Source organism: Lemur catta, chromosome 7 (assembly GCF_020740605.2).
Source record: "Lemur catta isolate mLemCat1 chromosome 7, mLemCat1.pri, whole genome shotgun sequence".
Classification (NCBI taxonomy): domain Eukaryota; kingdom Metazoa; phylum Chordata; class Mammalia; order Primates; family Lemuridae; genus Lemur; species Lemur catta.
The window spans coordinates 15454845-15469373 of record NC_059134.1 but is presented as its reverse complement, the minus strand read 5'-3'; the positions used below and the strand labels follow the sequence as shown (position 1 = coordinate 15469373).

Genomic DNA, 14529 nt, shown 5'->3' with positions numbered 1-14529 from the left:
AAGCACATGGCAGATCTGTTGAATGAATGCATGCATGAATGAACCATGTGACACTCAAAGTTAGCCACCAAGCTTACACTAGAAAACCTGGATTCTGATGTACCACGGAGACTTCCTTTTCTAGGAGTTCATAGGTGGCTATTTTGCTGTGTTGGTGGTGGTTGCGTGGCTTGGTTTGGTAAACAGTCTTTGGAGCCATGACCTCTGCTCAGACTGATTGTAGAAGGTCATGGCCAAGAGCCAGCCTCTGCTGAAGCACACACCTTAGGGAGTGCCGGGGGGCGGGGCCCAAGGCATCTCGCAGGGACGGTCGGGGGCGTGGAGGGAAGTGCGGGCCTGGCGACGGGAGAGCTCGCGCAGCCGGCAGGGGGCCGGGCAGGGCTGGCCCGGGGGAGAGGGCGGGCGGGGCGGGAGCTCCCACCTGCTCCCGAGCGGCGCACTCGACGTGGGGCGCGGGCAGCGACGGCTCCAAGGCGCTGAGCGCAGGTCAGATGTCCGGACGGACGGGGGGTTCGGACGGGGAGGGAGGCTCGTAGGGAGAGGGGCCCTCGCCCAGGAGGGGCGCTCCCATGGGGAAGAGGGCTCCGACAGGGAGGCGGGCCCGCCGGGGAGGGGCTTTGGGGGAAAGGGGACAGGGACCTAGGCTCGGCTAGTGGGGGCGGGGGCGGAGGGCCCTGGGTCGCGGAAGCTGACCCGGGAGCCCCTTCAGGGCCTCGGACGACCGCGCCCCACGGCTGCCACCCGCTCCCCGCGCCCCTCTGTCTGGTCGCCAGCGGCCCTGGAATGAATACTGCCCAGTGTCCCCATCTAGCCGGTCCAGGTCATTGCCAGGGGAGGAGAAGGTGTGACGTCCCTCGGCCTCCCTCTGCCCAGAGGGTCCGAGGACACCCCGCCCCCATGGTGGCTCTATCTGGCCGGGGACTCCAAGGTGTCTCCAGTCTGCTCACATAGCTGTGGGCACTTGCATCCCGACTGTCTGTCCTTGTTAGCTCCGACCCACAAATCTCATCAACCAGATACTAGCCTGGAATCTAATAATACCAGGCGATTGATAAAGTCCCCTGAGCCGTGTTTTCCGTTTCCACTCATAGAGCAGTGGGTAGAAAGGGACTTCAGGAGCGGTGGTAGGAGGGTTTGAGTGGGTGGCCTTGCCTGGGCCCAGAGAAATGGCCTCTGGAGATCTGGCCTAGCTCTCAATGAAAGACAGATTGTGTTCAAGCCAGGGAAACCTAGCACTTTATGAAACAGAAATCATTTTGAAACGTGAGGGCAGGCACCTCTCCTACAAGTCACAGAAATGGCCGTTTCTTTTTTTTTTTTTTTTTATTTCAGCTCATCATGGGGGTACAAAAGCTCAGGTTATATACATTGCCCATGTCCCGCCCATCCCCCTGAGTCAGAGCCTCAAGCGTGTCCATTCCCCATAGTGTGCCTGGCACTCACCATGTAGTCATACCTCCATCTCCTCCCCCCAGCCCCCACCTTAGTCTGATATCCAGTTGGTATCCTTCCCCAATGTGCATTTAGGTGATGATCAGGGAAACCAATTTTCTGGTGAGTACATGTGATGCTTGTTTTTCCATTTTTGGGAAACTTCACTTAATATAATGGGTTCCAACTCTCTCCAGGAGAACCAAAGCGATGTCGTATCACTGTTACTTCTTATAGCTGAGTAATACTCCATGGTATACATATACCACAGTTTACTAATCCATTCGTGAATTGATGGGCATTTGGGTTGTTTCCAAATCTTTGCAATTGTGAATTGTGCTGCTATAAACATTCGGGTACAGGTGTCTTTGTCATAGAATGACTTTTGTTCCTTTGGGTAGATGCCCAATAATGGGATTGCTGGATTGGATGGTAGGTCTACTTGAATCTGTTTAAGGTATCTCCATAATGCTTTCCACAGGGGTTGCACTAGTTTGCAGTCCCACCAGCAGTGTATGAGTGTTCCTGTCTCTCCGCATCCACACCAACATGTGTTGTTCTGGGACTTTTTGATAAAGGCCATTCTCACTGGAGTTAAGTGATATCTCATTGTGGTTTTGATTTGCATTTCCCTGATGATTAGGGATGTTGAGCATTTTTTCATGTTTGTTAGGCATTCTTATATCTTTCTTTTGAAAAATTTCTATTCATGTTGTTTGCCCACTTTTTGATAGGGTTGTTTGATTTTTTCTTGCTGATTTTCCTGAGTTCTAAATAGATTCTTGTTACCAGTCCTTTATCTGATGTATAGTATGTGAAAATTTTTTCCCATTCTGTAGGTTGTCTGTTTATTTTCGTGACTGTTTCTTTGGCTGTGCAGAAACTTTTTAATTTAGTCAGGTCCCATTCATTTATTTTTGTTGTTGCTGTGATTGCCTTAGGGGTCTTCTTCATAAATTCTTTGCCTAGACCAATGTCAGGGAAGCCTTTCTTCTGGGAGGTATTAATTTGCCAGACTTCAAACTATACTACAAGGCTGTGGTTCTTAAAACTGCCTGGTATTGGCACAAGTGCAGGGACACAGACCAGTGGAACAGAACAGAAAATCCAAATATAAAACCATCCTCATGTAGCCATCTAATCTTTGACAAAACAGACAAAAACATATTCTGGGGACAAGAATCCCTATTCAATAAATGGTGCTGGGAAAACTGGATAGCCACATGCAGAAGACTGAAACAGAACCCACAGATTTCACCTCTCACAAAAATCAAATCACGGTGGATAACAGATTTAAATCTTACATGGGAAACGATTAGAATTCTGGAAGAAAATGTAGGAAAGAAATGGCCATTTCCTTCTCATTCTCTTCGACCATTTCCCGTGGAGTCTGCCTCTGCCGTTGCCCTCCCGGCTGCGGCGCTGCACACCCACCGCTGCTCGGCTCCTGGTGGCATAGCCGGCTACACGGACACGCCTACGGCATTTTACCTGCAATTCGACACTCATTTCAATAGAAACTATGGCTTATTGTTCAACAAAAATGTACTGTTTTTAACCAGCTATGCAATATATTCAATATAACGTGAGTGCTGTGCCCTGAGGAGCCTCTGTCTGAGAATCAGAATACACTGTGAGATGGGGCCCAGTGCGCTTCCGGCTTGGTTCTGCATGTGGCTTAAGGACGATTCTAGAAAAAGATATGGAGTTGATAGAAAGGCTTTATTGAATATGGCCCCTTGATGTTACAAGGGGGAGTGCCTGAGATAAGTGGAGAGTAGGGCATCATCTCTGGTTACACGTTATTTGTCCTCCTATTACAGGAGCCAAGCAATTTCTTTCTTTTTAAGAGCTTTGATTTCCTGCCATTTCTTCCATGGCAGATGGAGACAGCACTACCACCCACTTATCCTAATCCCACACACTTTTCCTTATATTCTGTGGGTTTCCCCCACACCCTTCCAGTAGATGTGGTTGTAATGGCTGACCTGAAGCTATTGATTCTCACCTTTGGCACCAGTTATTTGATTTGGGATCTCCCCCAGCATGTCCTTGGCTATGGCTCTGGCTTAATCTTAGCAAATGGCACTTTGAGATAGGATTTGGCAAGGGCTGGAGGGGAAAAGAGGTTAAGAGAGGAAAAAAAAACCTGTTTCTTATCGCCTCATTACCTCCATGATAACATCAGCTGCCATGTTTAACTGTTCAAAGTACAGATGCTACCTATGTTGGGTAAAATCAAAAGATTATCTCTTTCCCTCACACACATCTGCTTATTGCAAATGGGTGAGGGCAGTTTTCTCATAGGTGGAGCCACTCCCAAAGCCAAAGTCCTTCTATTGCAAAACTCTTTATTACAGGAGAATTGAAGTCACTCGTGTGTCATCAACTAATGGTACCTATGTGGACACATTTCATATTTGTTCTCTAGACAGGCCATAAGACAAACACCTGATTGTTCACAGTACCAGACCATACTGCATGTGAACCATTAGAGGTCACAGGTGAATGCTGTAACCCCCAAACTTCATTTGAACTCTAGCTCCTGCCCTGTTACCCAGCCAGCCCTCTCCCGGCAAATTTCACTGAGCTGAGAGGCAAACAAAAAGAGATGATTTGAATTTTAGCTGTTGTTTCTCTTGTATAAACATTACATGGCCACAAAGTACACTATTGGAGGGAGAAGGAAAGTCAAAAGATCTTTCTGCCTCCTGTATGTGATGCAGAATTAAACTGAAGATAGGAAGGCACAGCCCGCATTCCGCTTTAGATAGACTTAGATATTACAAGCCAATATCAGATTGCTGGTAATTATATCATAATACTGGGCTTCACAGAGCACAAGGTGATTTTTATAAATAGCACTGTGAGGTAAGAGTAGAATCCATATTTCATGAATGAAGAAATAGAAATGTTTCCAGAGGCATTGTGTATCTGGCCCAGGGTTACCCAGCTATTAAATGGCAGAGCCAGGACTCAAACCGCAGTTTCTTCCAGAATAGCACAGCACCATCCAGGGTTTTCTTTGCAGGTGGCTATGGGATGGCATTTTGAGAGGCTAGTTTAGCAGAGGCACCTTCATTTTATTTCCAGTAGCTTCTGCCTCACTCCTCTTGAGGCTGTTGTTTTCTTTTTAAATTTTCGATTTTGGTCCACATAAATCAATATACAATCTTAGAAGTCATTAGTTCTAGAAGGTTTTTACTGACTTTATCCTGAGTTGCCTCCCTAGGGGCAACTACTTTCAATGCTTTTGGCTGTTTTTCTGATATTTACCACCATATTCCTAACAACAGCTAATACTGGCAACTTCTTTTTCTTTTTTCCGGTTCTGCGTAACAGCCATTGACATCCTGCTTAGGAGGATGAGGGTTTAGTGCGTTTACACCCCATCACTCCATCTCACATTTACTTCGCTTTCTTGTAAGCTCCCAATATAGTTACATCCTAATTTTTTGATATTCAATGTTTAGTGTCTACATCATTATGACTATGTAAATATTATTCTCAACCGAACGTATGTGATATACCATGATCTTCACACTTCCTTTCTTGGCCAACTCCCCCCTCCCCACTGGAGTTAGTAATTGCTACATTTTGTTTAGTTGCTTGGTTGTTTGAGTACTCAGTACCAATTCTTTCTCAAATTTGGACAGAATGATAAAATTCCTCTCAATTGAGTTAAACATCAAGTAAATAATCAGTTTGATTTTTTTTCATGGAAACACCCCCACTTAGTCCTCCATTCTCTGGGACTCGTTATTCTCTGGGCCTCTTGTTATCCTGGGACTTCCCCTCACTGCTACCCTGGGAATTGTACTGGATTCCTGTTTCTTGGGTCCTATACCTTTTTATTCCTTGGCTTTACTCTTTGATTTTGCCAGAGCATAGCTTGCTGAGAAAGGGTGTGTGGAGGCAGAGGCAGATTTATCCTGGAGCCAAATGAGCTCAGGGGACCCTGTGAGTGCTGTGAGTTGCTTCGAGTTGTCCAGTGGATAGAAAAAATCAGGTTGCCCTCAAGAGGCATTTGGAGTGGCCCAGCACGGTGCCTCAGGTCTGTAATCCCAGCACTTTGGGAGGCTGAGGTAGAAGGATCACTTGAGGCCAGGAGCGGGAGACCAGCCTGAGCAGCATAGCGAGACCTCATCTCTACCAAAAAAAGAAAAAGAAAAAAAATAAGTATTTGGGGTAAATTTTCTAAAGATATCTCAAAAGGAAGAGCCCTGAGCCTCCACGCCCCCAATTTGCTGTGATTTCCTTTCTCATTCTAAATATATATGCACTTTCATACACAATTCTGTACGGTATTTGTAATTTTATGTCTTTTTCTTAAAGAGGGCTCCCAAAATATTGTAAGTTTCAGGCCCCACAAGACATGGTTGCTTTCTAAGATCATGCACATTTAAGATGTCACTTTTCTGCCTTCACACTTGATTGATGGTTTGGCTGGGTATAGGACATTAATCGGAAATTATTTCCTCTCTGAATTTTGAAAGCGTTGCTCTATTTTCTTCCACTTTCTTATGATGCTGTTGAGCAATTGATGCCATTCTAATTCCTAATCGCTTGTATTTTATTTTAATCTCTGAAAGTTTGTAGGGTTTTCTTTTCTATGTTCCTTGTATTTTGATATTTCATGATGTCGTTATTTGGTGTTGGGTTTGTTCGGGGGGGATTTGGTTTTGGGTTTTATTTATTATTATTGTCCTAGTATTTTAGAGACCTTTTTGATCTAAAAAATCATATTTTTCACTGCTGGCTGGTTTTCTTCTGTTATATAATTTTTTCGGTGTTCTCTATTCTTTCTTTCTGAAACTCACATTACTTAGATATTCCATCTCCTGGATCTGTCCTCTGATTTTACCTTTTCTCTTCTACTTTCAAAAATATCTCTTGGCTGGGCACGGTGGCTCATGCCTGTAATCCTAGCACTCTGGGAGGCTGACACGGATGAATTGTTTGAGCTCAAGAGTTCGAGACCAGCCTGAGCAAGAGCGAGACCCCGTCTCTACTAAAAATAGAAAGAAATTATATGGACAGCTAAAAATATATATAGAAAAAATTAGCCGGGCATGGTGGCACATGCCTGTAGTCCCAGCTACTCAGGAGGCTGAGGCAGGAGGATCCCTTGAGCCCAGGAGTTTGAGGTTGCTGTGAGCTAGGCTGACGCCACGGCACTCAACCCCAGGTAACAGAATGAGACCCTGTCTCAAAAAAAAAAAAAACACCCAAAACTCTTATCTTTTACTTCTAATAAATATCCCAACCCTACTATTAAATTTTTACTTTCCTATCATCATATTTTTAATTCCCAAGAGCTTTTATTGGTGGGAGGGGGGTGTCTTCTAAATTTTTTCAATAGCATCCTGTTCTTATTTCATGGATGCAGTTTCTTCTCTTATTCCTGAAAGAATATTAACTTATTTGTATTTTTTCTATAAGTTTTCTTCAGCTACCTATAATGTCTGTGTTTATTTTCAAAGTAACTTTTTCTGTTGTTTTCGGTTTTTGGTTTTGCCTCTCACGTTGGAAGCTTTATTCAAATGTTCATGTCTAGGGACGGTGCTCACAGTCTTAGTGCGGCTGGGACTCTGGCGGCTTCGCTGCGGGTGATCATGCAGAGCAGGCTTTTCTGACGCCTTGTCCTCCTCTCTAGCGGCTTTCTAGTACTCATAATCAGTTTCTCTGTAGAAAGACCCCAACTCTAGCAGGTTATTCCTGTCTGAGAAAAGGCCATTAATAATTTAGATGTATTTATGATGAACTTGCTTAATAGCAGAGCTTCATTGGCATGAGGTGGGGAAGTAGTAGTCTAGGATTCACAATGAGAATTTTGCTCTTGACTCTGCCCCAACTTTGAGGTTGCTGGTGTTCTTCTGTACATTTTCATGCCTACTGAAAAATAAAAATAAAAACTGAGATTTTATTACAAGTGATAATCAAAACGTGGGGCACTCATCACTCATGAAGGGACGAGATAATAGGTAGTAACAGGAACGGTTGCTGGTTTAGCTTTCTAAGACCTCTTAATTGGAAAGCCTGGACATTAGACCCTGGATTTTCTACTGTTGGTTTTTCCTTCTTAGGCACCTTCAGAGAAGACAGCAAACTCCTCGAAGGCGGGGGCGTAGTCAGGGTATCTCTGTCCTCCATCACCTAGGACAATGCCTTATGCATAACAGTCACTTGATAAATGTTGCTTGACTTAAATTGGCCCTATTATCTATTTTAAACCAGCCCTTCCTACCTGTCTTCTTGCCATTTCCTCTTTTCCTTTTACATCTTTTTCTGTCACTAGTTCTTGTATGATACTACCTCGTTCTCATATTTGATGGTATACAACGGATATGAGAAAATAGACTTGGAAGATCTCAGTCTACTAGGACCCTAAATAGAATTTCCAGGAATGAAAACTCCCCATATCCACTTACTAAATATCTAATTATTTCTTGGGTTATCACCAACAGTCTTGCGTGTAGTCCCATCTTTAGCCACAGCTCTATTTGGCTTCTGTTCTTTGCTCATGTTCCAGCCTTGACTGAAGCACCCTCCACTTCCTTCCACTCTTTCTGATCTGGGCCCCACTTTGATCCAAAGCTTTTCTTTGGTCTGTTTTAATAGTCATTTTTCTACCTCTTCCCTCCTACCTTTTTCTACCATCTGGCATATTTTATACAAAGCACAGTGTTGCCCTAATTTCAGAATATCCTGCCAATCAGACAGATACCTTTGCAAACCTAACTTGGACACAGGATGAAAAGTCTCCCTCTTCTGTTCCTGAGAATATTCCTGCTTTTGTTTCACCAGGGCTGTTTATTTTTATATGGGAGGCTCTAGAGCAAGAACTAAACTACAGTGTAAAACAGTGATCCATAGATCGATGTTTCTCAATCATTACCTCTAGAACCTGCACTCCCAAAGACATGGAGGGTTGGCTGTGAACAATCTGGTGTAAGTTGAAGTCTCTCCTCATATTAAAAAATTTTATGGTACCCCAAAATATGTCTATATCTTTTTTTAACATGAAAACCATTTTCCCCAAAATCTTTAGGCAAAATTGATATTCCAGGATTATGTACTATATTTGTCCTGTGATTTCAGATATCCAGTAGGGGGACAGGGCTCACCCATACACCAGTCTATGAGGCACAGTACTAGAGATCTAAGGACTCATCTAGCTCTAAGAATGATCTGAAGAAAGCAATGGTACCAGAAACCTTATGAATGCCTAGAAATAGGAGATGGTTTTCTTCTCATGATTCAGGATTAAGGCTAAATTGCATCAGTTCAGTTCAAGAACTATCATTACAGATCAAGTCTGTGCTAGGTCACGAGAAGTTTACAATGGAGAAGATAAGGTCTCTGCTCTTGAAGATTCTGTAGTCTAATGAGCAGGATATAGATAAGTATATAATTTTAATATGACATGTGAGTGATAAAAATCAAGGTGTGTATGAGGTACTTCAGTAACACAGAGGTGGGGTACTAAGCCCAGCCTGGAGGTTCACAGAAGGCTTTCTAGAGGAGGTAAGGCCCAAGTACTGAAAACTGAGTAAAGGTCAACAAGGTGAAGAGAAAGGAGAAGAACGTGCAAGGTAGAGGGAATAACATGAGCAAGGGTCCACTGGCAGGTTTGCGGTGGGGAGAAACGGGAGATGGGGCTGGAGAGGAGACAAGTCCTGGACGTACGCAGCGCAACAGGTGTGGACCACCTCCTTGGTGTGGGGTTAGCTGATGGGATAGTGCACATTCCATAGCAGAATAGTCAGATTACTTTGAAGGTAGATAACTCTGGCTACAGGGTGGAAGAAGGACTCATGGACAGCAGGACTGGGGCATGGCAGTGGTCCAGGTCAATCAATGAACACCTAAATGAGATCATGGTTGCAGGAACAGATGGGAACAAGAAAATACCAGAATAGTAGGGGGAGCAAAATAAGCAGAATTTTGAGTGTTTTGGGGAATTAGGACACTGTTCCCAATGATGAGGGAAGAAGAGAGTCCTGGATGACTCCAGGGATTCTGGCTCTCTGAGTGAGCAGACGTTAAGCCATTACCCAAGTTTAGGATGTGGGAAAAGAAGCTGATTTGGTGAGGAAAGAAGATGGTGAATTCAGTTTTGAATATGTTGACTTTGAGGTGTCTTAAGAAACATCTATGTTTGTGGGTGTGTCTGTCTAACCAGCAGGTTGTTGGATATATGGGTCTGAAACATAGATATAAGGTCAATGCCAGAAATAAAGTTATGAGAGTCATCATTGTGCAAGTGGTGATTAATCCTTGGGTGTGTGCGAGTTCTCATAAGGGGAGGACGTGACAAGAAGGTCTGCTGGGTGAAGTAGAAGGCCCAGCATCTACCCTGTTCAGTAAGGTAAGTGCTGAACAAGTTCACTGTTAGCAGATGCTGAAGGAAGGAAGAAATCTGTAGTCCTGGGCACTTTTTCTAAGACTTGGCGAAGGCAGAGAGCCCAAGCCTTAGAGGTGTGTTCCTTAGAGTCCCTGCATCTTAGAAATTTGTCCCCATGACTTTGGAGAGACCTTTCAATTATTATTACCCTTGAGTCTCCAGAAAGAGAATTCTAAACTAAATGTATTCGTTGGCTTGGCAGAGTTGAGGATAATGTGCATGACTGAAAAATATGTACTTTTTTTTTTTTTGTTGCTTGAAAAATAAGCCAATCTTTAAAGTCCAGAGATGCCTCTTTCACTCTGATGTGTGCTGAGATGGCAACTGGGAACTACTTCTTTGTAGGCAGTGCCTGCCACCTTAGTTCTGTTCTCCCCGTACTAGGACTGAACTTGTTCTAACTCCTACATTTCATTTTTGTGATATATTAATGAGAAGCAAAGACATAAAGGGATTTTAGAATTGGGAAGAGCCATGGAGATTTGTTTCCAAACTACCCATTTAACAAATGAAGAAATTATGACCCTGAGAGGTTCTTGCTCAAGGTCACAGAGTGAGTTCACAGCACAACTCAGACTAGAACCCAGGTTTTCTGCCTCAGAGGCAAGTGTACTTTCTAGATACTGAGAAAGAATGGAATTTAGCCCAAATTTATTATTCAGTCTTTAATTCAGTCTTTAATAAGACCACCTAATTTTCATGACAGTTTGAAGAAACTCCCAGATCAAATGCCACTCACTCTGTGAAGCCGTCTCAGATTACCCAGTGAGTTATTCACTTTCTATTCTATGTGCCCAAGGATTGCTATTAGTATATCTCATGACATTCACTCTCTCACAAGTACAATCATGTGTCACTTAACAACAAAGATATATTCTGAGAAATGCATGGTTAGATAGCCGGGCACAGTGGCACATGCCTATAGTCCCAGATACTGAGGAGGTTGAGGCAGAAGGATCGCTTGAGCTCAGGAGGAGTTTGAGACCAGCCTGGGCAACATACTGAGACCCTGTCTCTAAGAAAAAAAGAAAGCAGAAAGAAATGTGTCGTTAGGCAATTTCAGGAACATTATAGAGTATACTTACACAAACCTAGATGGTATAGCCTACTACACACCTAGGCTATATGGTATAAGAAATTGCTCCTCCACTGTAGACCTGTACTGCATATTACTGTCCTGAACATTGTAGACAATTATAATGTTAAGCGTTTATCTAAATTCTCTAAACCTATCTAAACACAGGAAAGGTACAAAAATACAGCGTTATAATCTTACGGGACCACCCTTGTATGTGTGATCTGTCATTGGCTAAAATATCATTTTATGGTGCATGATTGTATACAACTCTCTGATCATAAATTCTTTGCAGGTAGGGATCATGTATTATTCATTTTATTGTCCTTATACTCAGCAGAAACTTGTATTTAATTGGCTCACATGAAGAGAGAGAGAGAGAGAGAGAGAGCAGGCAGGACTAAGATCATCTTCTGCTTAGGAACCAAACTGGCCTGGGAGGTAACTGAGCTCTATTTCATGGTGATTTTGTTCTATATCATGGTGAAATCGGGCTGCAACAAGGCTTAGACTCTTATTCTCGTCTTACTCCTTCTGACCTTGTTGTTCCAAAGAGCCACCTCTAGAAGAAATAACAATGACTGTAGTAGCTGTCAAATTGTAAAGGACTGATGGGCTCCAGACCTACTTAGGCCTCTCAGGCTACTGTAGAACAGGGATGCACCCTGACTGAAGCTCAGCACCATGGCCACAGTCACATCAGCCTGTGAGCAACTGAGGATTTCAATCATGCACCTGTGCTTCCCCTGCATTCTGTTACTAAGCAGCTCACAGAAGAGGAAAAGTTATTAACCTTGTTATTTGCAAGGTTACAAAAAACGGAGTCAGGCAGGGTTGGCTGTATTCCAAGGTCAACTCAGACTAGAAACCATCTGAGTGCTCCTGCTGGCAAAGACAGATTCAGAAGTGTAAAAACCAGGTTCTACAGTAAAATAATATGCCATAGCCTCCTTCCCTATTGACCAAACACACACACTCATTCCCATTAAAAAGCTTTGCTCAGCCATTGCCGTCTCCAGGGTTAGGTGATATCACACAGTCATTTTTTTCCCCCTCAGGGTCAGCTACTCAAAAGCAAAGGACAGCAGCCTTAGTTCAACAAGTGTACTTCTAAGAGAGAAGCCCAGGTTTCTCCTCCATGCGTTGTGGGAATAGGTATAAGAGCCCCAGACTAGACTAGACAGGAAACCAACACTTATTAAACATTTATTCCGGTCATCTTCTAGATATTTTCAGTGAATCCTCACAAGGTTCCTCCAAGGTAGGTATTAATGTCCCTGTTTTAGAAGAAGTACTGAGATTCAGAGAGATTAGAGAATTTGTCTAGAATTTACCACTATAAGTGGCAAAACTAGGATTGAACTTAGGTCTGACATACCATTGTTCAAGTTCTTTCTATTAAATACTATATTTCCACTTAAAGGAGAGTTTATGGACCCAGTTTCCTTTAGGAAAATCTAGGAAATAAAATGTTCTGGAACTATAATAATATAATAGTAGGCTTAAGTCTTTCCTAACTCAGCCTTCCTCACACCCATGTGTGAGTTGGTTTATATCCTTTCCCAGAGACTCTTAGGCATGTAGGACCACAATGTCTGTCTGATTTTACTTTTAACTAAATTCTTTTGGTCAATCCCAATCCAACACAATTTCAAGGTTTAATGCATTCCACCCAAGGAAGAGAATGACACCTGGTCTTTCTTGGTAAAGAAGGTGGGAATGGTAGGGTAAAGAGAGTAAGTAACATTCTCTAGCTCAACTCCTACCATATGGATGACTGGCTGCAACTCCCTCTTAGCCCTTGTGTGTGCTATTTGCTTTGCCTGGAACTCCACCCATTCTACTGACTAATGCCCATGTGTTTTTCCAGGAAGCTTTTGTGACACAACCCTCCATAATCTTTCTCCTATTTCCTCTAAGCTGAATAGTAATCTTCCATTTCATAATATTCTGTATACTCTAGTAAGGTATTTATTACATGTATCATAATAGTTTAATTAATCAGTTGTCTGATTCACAGTTTGAGCTGGTTTAGGCAAGGTCCTTCTTTGGAGATTAATAAAATCTACTTTTAAGAGTAAAAAGCAGACAAGATGCCAACACAATTCAATAGGGAGAAAGAATAGTCTTTTCAACAAATGGCTGGGACACATAGATAGTCACATGTGAAAGAATGAAGTTGGATCCCTACCTCACACTATACACAAAAGTTAATCAAAATAGGCCACAGGCATAAATATAAGAGCTAAAACTATAAAATTCTTAGGAAAAAACATAAAAGTAAGTTTTCATGACTTTTGGTTAAGGAATGGTTTCTTGGATATGACACCAAAAGCACAAACAAAAGAAGAAATAGATAAATTGGACCTCATCAAAATTATAAGCTTCTGTGCTTCATGAACACCATCAAGAGAAGACAACTCACAGAATGGGAGAAAATATTTGCAAATCAGATATCTGACAAGGAACTTATATCTAAAGAACTATTACACCTCAATAATGAAAAGACAACCCAATTAAAAAGGGGCAATGTATTTGAATAGGTATTTTCCACAGAAAATATACAAATGCTCAATAAGCACATGAAAAGATGCTCAGTGTCACTAATCAGTAGGAAAACAAAGCAAAATAAATACCACTTCACACCCACTAGGACTGCTAAAAGAAAAAAGACAGATATAACAAGTGTTTATAAGGACATGGAGAAATTGGAAGTCTCATACATTGCTAGTGGGATTGTAAAATGGTGTAGCCACTTTTAAAAAGTCTGGCATTTTCTCTAAATGTTAAACATAGAGTTATCATATGACCAAAGCATTTTGCTCCTAGGTATACAGTAGGCTCCCCTATCCACAGGGCATATGTTCTAAGACCTGCAGTGATGCCTGAAACTCCACATAGTTCCAAACCCTACATACACTATGTGTTTTTCCTATACACAGATAGGAAAAGATAAAGTTTTTTATAAATTAGGCACAGTAAGACATTAAAAATAACTAATAACAGAAATATATTAGGACTATATAAAACTATATAAAACTATAATATCTGTGCTAGAACAATTATAATGATATACTTTTCACAATTTCATGGACAGAAGTTTTGTTCCTACTGTAGATCTCAGCAACCTCAGCATATAATTTTTTTCCTTTCCTTATTAAGTCAAGAACTTTTACCTTTTCACTTAAAGGAAGCACTTCACAGCTTCTCTTTGGCGTGTTGAATTGCCAGAATCACTACTCTTGCACTTTGGGGCCATTATTATGTAAAATTGGATTACTTGAATGCAAGCACTGGCACGATAGTCTATCTGATAATCTGAATGGCTAGTAAGTGACTAATGGGTAGCATCTACAGCATGGATATGCTGGACAAAGGGATGATTCATGTCCAGGGTGGGATGGTGTAAGATTTTGTCACACTACTCAAAATAGCATGCTGTTTAAAAACTTATGAATTGTTTCTAGAATTTTCCATTTAATATTTTTAGACCACAGTTGAGTAAGGATAAGTGAAACTGCAGATAAGGGAAGACTACTGCATATCCAAGAGAAATGAAAACATATATACACAGAAAAACTTGCACAGCATCATTATTCATAACAATTCAAATCTC

At 42.2% G+C, this 14529-nt stretch overlaps 1 protein-coding gene across 1 annotated transcript in view; it reads left to right on the top strand.

Annotated features, from left to right (window-relative positions):
• Positions 1 to 409: 409 nt before the first annotated feature.
• TMEM45B (transmembrane protein 45B) overlaps positions 410 to 14529 on the top strand; it is a 33232-nt gene continuing 19112 nt past the window's right edge. Inside the window, exon 1 of the mRNA XM_045555695.1 lies at positions 410 to 486. The gene's annotated coding sequence lies outside the window, so the exon portion shown is untranslated. The remainder of the gene's footprint in view (positions 487 to 14529) is intronic.